Source organism: Gopherus evgoodei, chromosome 2, assembly GCF_007399415.2.
Source record: "Gopherus evgoodei ecotype Sinaloan lineage chromosome 2, rGopEvg1_v1.p, whole genome shotgun sequence".
NCBI classification, from domain to species: Eukaryota; Metazoa; Chordata; order Testudines; family Testudinidae; genus Gopherus; species Gopherus evgoodei.
The window spans coordinates 158,077,592-158,084,355 of record NC_044323.1 but is presented as its reverse complement, the minus strand read 5'-3'; the positions used below and the strand labels follow the sequence as shown (position 1 = coordinate 158,084,355).

Here is a 6,764-nt window from a genome sequence, read left to right as displayed (position 1 = left end):
CCCCCGCTGGAAGCTTCCCCCCCTCCGCCCTGAGGCGCCCCCCCCTTGCGGCAGCTCTCCACCCCCCGCCCTGAGGCAACCCCTGCCCCAGCTCACTCCTGTTCCGCGCACGAGTACAAGAACCCCGAGCACACCGTGGCTGCTTCAATTCTCCCACCTCCCAGGCTTGCAGCGCCTAAGCTGATTGGTATTGCAAGCCTGGGAGGCTGGAGAAGTGAAGCTGCCACGGGCATGCTCGGTGAGGAGGCTGGGCAGAGGTGAGCTGGGGTGGGGAGTTCCCCTGCATGCCGCCCCCCACCCTTACTTGCTGCAGGCGGCCCTCCCCGCGCTCCCCTGCCCCAGCTCCCTCCACCTAAATGCCGGTGGCGACTAGGTTGCCTAAATGGTTGCACCAGCCCTGCACACGTGTTTTAATAGTGCAGATCATATTCGGAATGCACCTGCGCCTTATTTATTACAGATATTGCAGAAGCACCTAGCAACCCCAGGCAGGAACCAGGCGCTCACTGTGCTAGCGGTTGTATAAACGCAGACCCAAAACAAGGGGCTCCCCCACCTCCCCTCACCCCAGCTCCTTCCCTTCTCTCTCCCACCATCACTGTCACTGGGCGCCAAGCGAGCACGCCGGACGCGCCACGTGGGGCTCCCGGCTTCCGAATGGGCGTGTCGCGGAGCCAGAAGAGGCGTGGTTATGCTAATCAGTGCGGGCCAGTGGCGAATGGCTGTGTGCAGGAGGCGGAGCCGCCGGGCTTTCCCCGGGTACGTAGCGTGCGCCGCCAGTGCTGTGCAGTCTGCGCGGGCCCGTGCGGAGCTGGGGACCGGTCGGGCTCGGGGCCGAGCGCAGAGGGCCGCGGGGCCGCGCCGGCAGGTGAGGGCAGAGCCGCGTGGCTAGGGGTTAAGGCGCTGGGAGGGTGCTGAGCACAGGGGGTTGGCGCACTGTGGGGTGCTGGGCAGAGGGTAGTGCAGGGATCAGGGGTTGCTGGGGGGCCAGGGTAGAGGCGCTTGGAGGCAGGGCATTAGAGCGTGCTAGGTAGAGGGGGTCAGGGGGTGCTGGGTGGGGGGAGTCAGGGCACTCGGGGGTGTTGGGTAGATGGTGTCTGAGGATCTGCAGGTCCTGGCCAGTAGCGGAGGTGAGGGCTGCAGGATCTGTGGGTGAGTTTGCAGGGTCTAGGCTCCAGGAGAAGTGGGGGGTGGGGATGTGTGAACTGGGTGTGATGGTGCAGCAGAGTTGGGATGGTAGTGCTTAGTTGTGTGATGGGCGTTTCCTCTGGGTCCCTGGGGCACTGGAGTGACACCAGAGCAGGTGCTGAGGGCACTAGGAATTGGGTGGTATCAAGATGGCAGTGAGCGGGTGGTCTGCCTATGGGAGCTGTGGGGCAAGGGGAGAGGGCCCTGGCTGTGCAGTATCAGTGGTATCTGGGGGTATGACAACAGGGAGCTGAGCACCAAGGAGATGGCAGGGCACTGAGTAGGTAGAGGGAGTGAAGCCAGGGGAGAGGGAAAGAAAGACTTTGTTGTGGGTAAGGAAGGGGGCTCTGCTGGGCCTGAGGAGTGGAAGAAGTAGTGGTATCGTTGAGAGGGGATAAGTGAGGCAGAGGCCTTGGAGAACAGCTGATATCAAGACCTGATCAGGGGCATGTAGGGAGCAGAGGTAATTTGTGGACATTCATTTGCCTGAAGGGACACTGCGGGACAGGCAGGGACTCACTTGGGGAGAGCAGTGAAACCGGTGGGCTGTTCACAGTATGCTCTTATGCCTAATGGGTGCCAGGAATAAATTCCCCCCTGGAGGACTGGATGCTGCTAGAAGCCAGATATTGCACTGGAGGGGCTGCTCTTCTCTTTGCTCTTCTCTTCTTATTTGACAAATCCCAGAAGGTACCCTAGCTCCAGGTAATGCTGTAATTGTTGGCCAAGACTGTTGTCCTCACATAGAGCACATGTGCTACTCAAAGCTCTGGGAGGGAGGCGGAGGGTCAGAATTCTTGGGTTCTATCCTGGTTTCTACTATTGACCCCCTCTTTGGGCTTGTGCAAGTCACTTAAGCTCTGCATCTCACAGAAGAAGAGGGTTACTTCACAGGTGGATTGAGAGCTGCTGGATGGAGTCTACACAGCCTATTGGTAGAAATGTTTTAATCACTCAGACCCTTCCTTTGTGTTTAAATATTTCCCTGTCACAACTTTCCCTGTTTTGCCACTTGGCCCTGGTGGCATTAGGCTGAGGCTGGAGAACAGGGAAAATGCTTAGAAATAGAAGTGACCCTGGCTGCTCCCTTATCTCTTGCTGGGCTGCGGGAAATGCAGACCAACTAATAGCATAAATGCTGTGAGGTCAGTTTCGCTTTCAAATGTCCATTGGTACAAATCACCAAGGGTGTTACTAGTAGTGTGAAGTTCTTGTTTGTTTTTTCTTTAAACATGATTTTTAACCTGCTCTCCTCCCTTGTTTGTGAATTGCTGTATTATCTGTAGATGCGAAGCAATACGCAAGGCAAAGGGCAGCTGGTATGCCATTCAGTCCTTGCCTTCTGCGGGGAAACTGCCAACAAGAGAGTTAATTATTGCCCTGGTGGCATTGACTTTTGCTGTCTGGACACTTGCCTATAGGGAACTAGACTGAGATGCACCATCCCATGCCACATAGGACTGTCCGTTTTGAAAGAAAAGGCACATAGGCCAGATTTAGACAGCCAAGAACTGTTTAGATGGGTTCACGTATTCCCAGTAGGTGGTAATGGGGATACCATTACAAGGCCAAATGCAGTACTGGTGTGAGCAGACACAATTCTGGTGACATCAGTGGAGTTGTTTCTGCTTGCACTGTTGGCCTGTCGTGCATGTGGTGTAAGATTGTGATGTATTGCACACCCCTTTGTGGTTGCAGTAAGCAAAAGTGTAGGGAGAGAATGTGCTTTAGAGAGTTGAGAAACATGCCTGCAGTGGGAGAGGGGAATGCTAATGCTGGTACTACAGTAACGATGCTTCCCTTTCTATCCACGCTCTGGGAGGAGAAGGGGGTTAAAAACATCAGTGTTGAAGGGGCCGAATAGTCTGGAAAAGTCTGAGCTTAAAGCATGAAGGGAGTGGTTAGGCATATGGAAAATGTGCCCTTTTGACCTTGTTACAGTAAAAGCTACAATGACTTCTCCTGTCCCCTCTGCTGGAGGTTTTGAATGCTGTTTGTGTTGACACAGCCAGTGTCTTATGCTGTTTCTGGAATGTGGCATGGGTTGGGTGAGTTATGAATAGGGGTGATGCTGAGACATCCCAGAATCTTTGTCAGAGGATTGCAAGCTGATCTGTAGCACCTTTCTGGTGAGCAGAAAGGGGAAGGTAGCATAATGCTACACCACCATATGCTCTTAACTCTTTCTAATTTGCCTGTTTGAACAAATAACACAAATGCTTGAAAATAACAACTTTCTCACATCAAGGTGGCTTCTTGCCGTGGGAAACATTGGTTCTCCCTCTAGCTGAAATTAACATGTTACTTCCAGGCTTGTGTTCAAGCATCACAATTATGTGTAATACTTTGCATTTCCATTGCACATTCGAAGAATTACACTTTACACTTAAAGAACTAGGATCTATCCCTAGCTCTGCTCCTAACTCACTGTCTCCCTTTGGCAGATTGTTTTTCTGCTCTGTAAGATGGGGTTAATGACTAATTCACAGCATCCTGGTTTTGAGTCCTCTACTCACTGTTTTTCCTCCTGACATTCAAACATCCTGGGGTTTGACAGCAGCGGAGCCAAAGGTGGGGAGGGAGACAAGGACAAAATATTGCTCTCTTCGATTCCAAGTAGGTCAAACATTGCTGCTTTTGACTGTGTCATTTTCCAGGTGTTGGGGTTGAGCCATCAATGGGTGCTTGGAGGCTAGATCTGACCTGATTGGGACTCAGGCCTCCCACCCCCTGTGTTTAAAAGTAATGTTGCAAATCTCCTTTCCAATTAAAACCCAGCAGACTTTGCAACTGTATCAAGAATGTTCCTGGTCAGAGGGCTCCATGAGCTGACAGAGAGGCTAATCGGTGTTGAATCAAACAGAGGATACCTCAGGAGGTCAATCTATGGTGGGGGTGGAGAATTCTAACATGAAATGGAACAGGCAGGATGCCAGCCAGTCTAGCTGCGGATTTCTGAATGTGTGAGAAAGGCAGGGAGGTGGTGGTTTTCCACTAGTTGTGTGAGGTGTCTCTTGTAACCATTGCATGTGGGCAGCTGGATTGCTCCTGTTTCCAGCAAGCACTGGAAATTCCTCCCCCTCCTCTGTTCAGAAAGGGATGCTCCAGACTTGCAGTTTCTTTTCTTTCCAGGCTATTGCCCTGTACTGTTAGTCTCCTCTGTTCTCAGGCTTTCATTGGCTTTCCTTCCCGAGAGGCCCGCTATCCTGTCCTGTCTCTTCTCTAAACAATGCTGGTGGCTCCAAAAAAATTTAGTAGTAGGGAACAGGTCGGGGTTGATTCCTCCAAGCATAGGGAAATAAATCTTGAAAGACATCCTCCATGCGTTTCTCTAGCACCTTTCACTCAGCAGCGTGGGAGCAGATGTCTAGTGACACGCAGGATCTGCACTATAGAACTCTTCCTGCATGTTGTATCATCACTTTTCCTGCATGCTCTTGACCATGTGTCGTGCATACACCAGGCATGCTGTTGCCTGTCTGAAAGAGTCCCTTAGAAGAAATCTCTGCAGTCTCCCAGTGCAGCAAAAATGGCTTCAAAGCAACATGGGGTTCTTCTGACTGGGGGGGCTGCAACATTCTGAGTGCTACACATTGTGTAGTCATGATCTAGGAAATGCTGATAAAGGACAAGAGGCCCCATGAGGGTGTGATGGGGAATCTCCTTGTGATTAGATCCAATCTGTGGTCCCATTACACTAGCAACTGAGAATGCCTTTGCTAACTTCTGAACCTTTCAAAGAAATGCAAAAAAACACCCTGCTCCCCAGTGCCAGTGAGGTTCAGACACAGCTCCTGGAGATGTAACCCTTCGTAATTCGTATAATGCTAGTGAAATGTGCTGTATGCCATCCCTGGAAAGTGAACTATCCACAGGGCAGACACAACGTGCGGCTCACCATCCCCTGCCAATGTGTTTCGGCCCCACTTCAGGAGGAACTTCCTTTAAGGAAGCGAGGAGCTTGCTCTCTGTGGCCCATTCCATTCTTGGTCTCTTCCAAGATTGCCAGCAAGGGCGAAGCACTGACTTGTGGAACTGACACCAGTCCACCAGATCTTTCCAGGTCGGCCACTGAACAGGTGTCAGGGGAATGAGTTTTGAACACTAACAGCGTGGTCTGGTTTTGAACTGCCAACTTCACAGAGTGCGACTGAATTCTGTCACCAATCCTCTTTTGCCATTGAGGCTCCATGTAAACCTTCGTAATGTACTGTGACAGGTCTCTCTCTGGCTGCTCTTGCGTTGTTGTGCTCAGCTCTTGCATTGTTGTGCTCAGCTCTTGCATTGTTGTGCTCAGATCTGCAGTGGTTATGGGGTATGTTCTTTCACAAAGAAAACCAGGCACTTTAGTTTTACTGTGAGGTAAATTTTTCCAGAGGTCAGCTGTGGGTGGGGTCGGGTGGGGTGAGGTTTCCCGACTGGTTATGTGCTTGGTGTGGGTTGTGTTTTTACCTTGGAACAGCCCACACATATTAATCACCCTAAGGTTAAAAACGCACCACTGTTAGCGCTGAAGACAAGACCCAAGCCACATGCATTGCTTAGCAGGCGTCTTTTTAAACTGTAAAGCTGTGACATATATGAGAGCAGTGTTGTAACTTTTACTGCATTGAATAGTCGTTCTTTTTCTATGCCTGCACCTCAGGATACAGGGCTGGCAGAGAGAAACTTGGGAGTGGTCTGATCTTAGTGACATGCTCATAGTTTCCATTAATTCCAGCAGCTCAGACTTCTGGGAAGGTTTGTGTGTGTGTGGTGTTAGTTAAAAATTTCTTCTTCAGTCAGTATAATGCACTTACTGTATTTACTGAGCAGATGATTTAGGTGGTCAGTTTTAAGCAAGGCAGGAGGTGGTTAATAGGGTGTATATTTGCCCTGGAGCTGTTCAAATATATTTTATCTGGGAAAGGGGATTGGACAGAGAATTGGCTGCATTTGCAGTGGAGACAAACATTCGTGGGTTAGCTAGAGCTAAAGTATTATGCGACGCTTCAGAGGGACCTAACAACATGATATCAAATGAAATTCACTGCAGGTATGCTGGAAGCAGCAACTTGAATTACTCGTACATGTTGATGGGGGTTCTCTCCAACAGTCACCATTCAGGGAAACAAACCTGGGTGTCATTGTGGGCAGCTCAGAGAGGAAGTGTTTAAGGATTAGACATGCCTGTGAATGAGGATATCATCTTCAGTTACAGTACCTAGAAATGTGTAAGGGTTAAGTGTCTGTCTTCATGCCTGTGGGTATGAGCCAGCCACTAGCTGTTGGTGATCAAGAAGAAAATTCCTATGGGCAGGTTATTGCAGGGTTTTACACTCTTGTCATTATGGCACTGTGCATTTGGACCATTGATGTGATCTGCTCTGACAATTTCTGTGTTCTATGGTGACTGGCTTAGTATGGGTTGGGGGGACGAAAATAGCTGGTAAACTAAGCGCTGGAAAGGGGGGAGACAAGAAACTGAGGCTATTCTTCCCTTCTCACCTAGCTGCTAAGCCCATCAAAAAAGACAGAGGGATAGCAGCTGTGTCACACTCCATCCTCCCAAGGGCGAGTATATGGTCAGACTGGGC

The 6,764-nt window shown here is 50.5% G+C and overlaps 1 protein-coding gene across 2 annotated transcripts in view; it reads left to right on the top strand.

Moving 5' to 3' along the window:
• Positions 1-796: 796 nt before the first annotated feature.
• SLC39A14 (solute carrier family 39 member 14) overlaps positions 797-6,764 on the top strand; it is a 28,570-nt gene continuing 22,602 nt past the window's right edge. Inside the window, exon 1 of one of the 2 annotated variants that reach the window (XM_030552086.1) lies at positions 797-868. The gene's annotated coding sequence lies outside the window, so the exon portion shown is untranslated. The remainder of the gene's footprint in view (positions 869-6,764) is intronic. The other variant, XM_030552089.1, reaches the window with a different exon arrangement.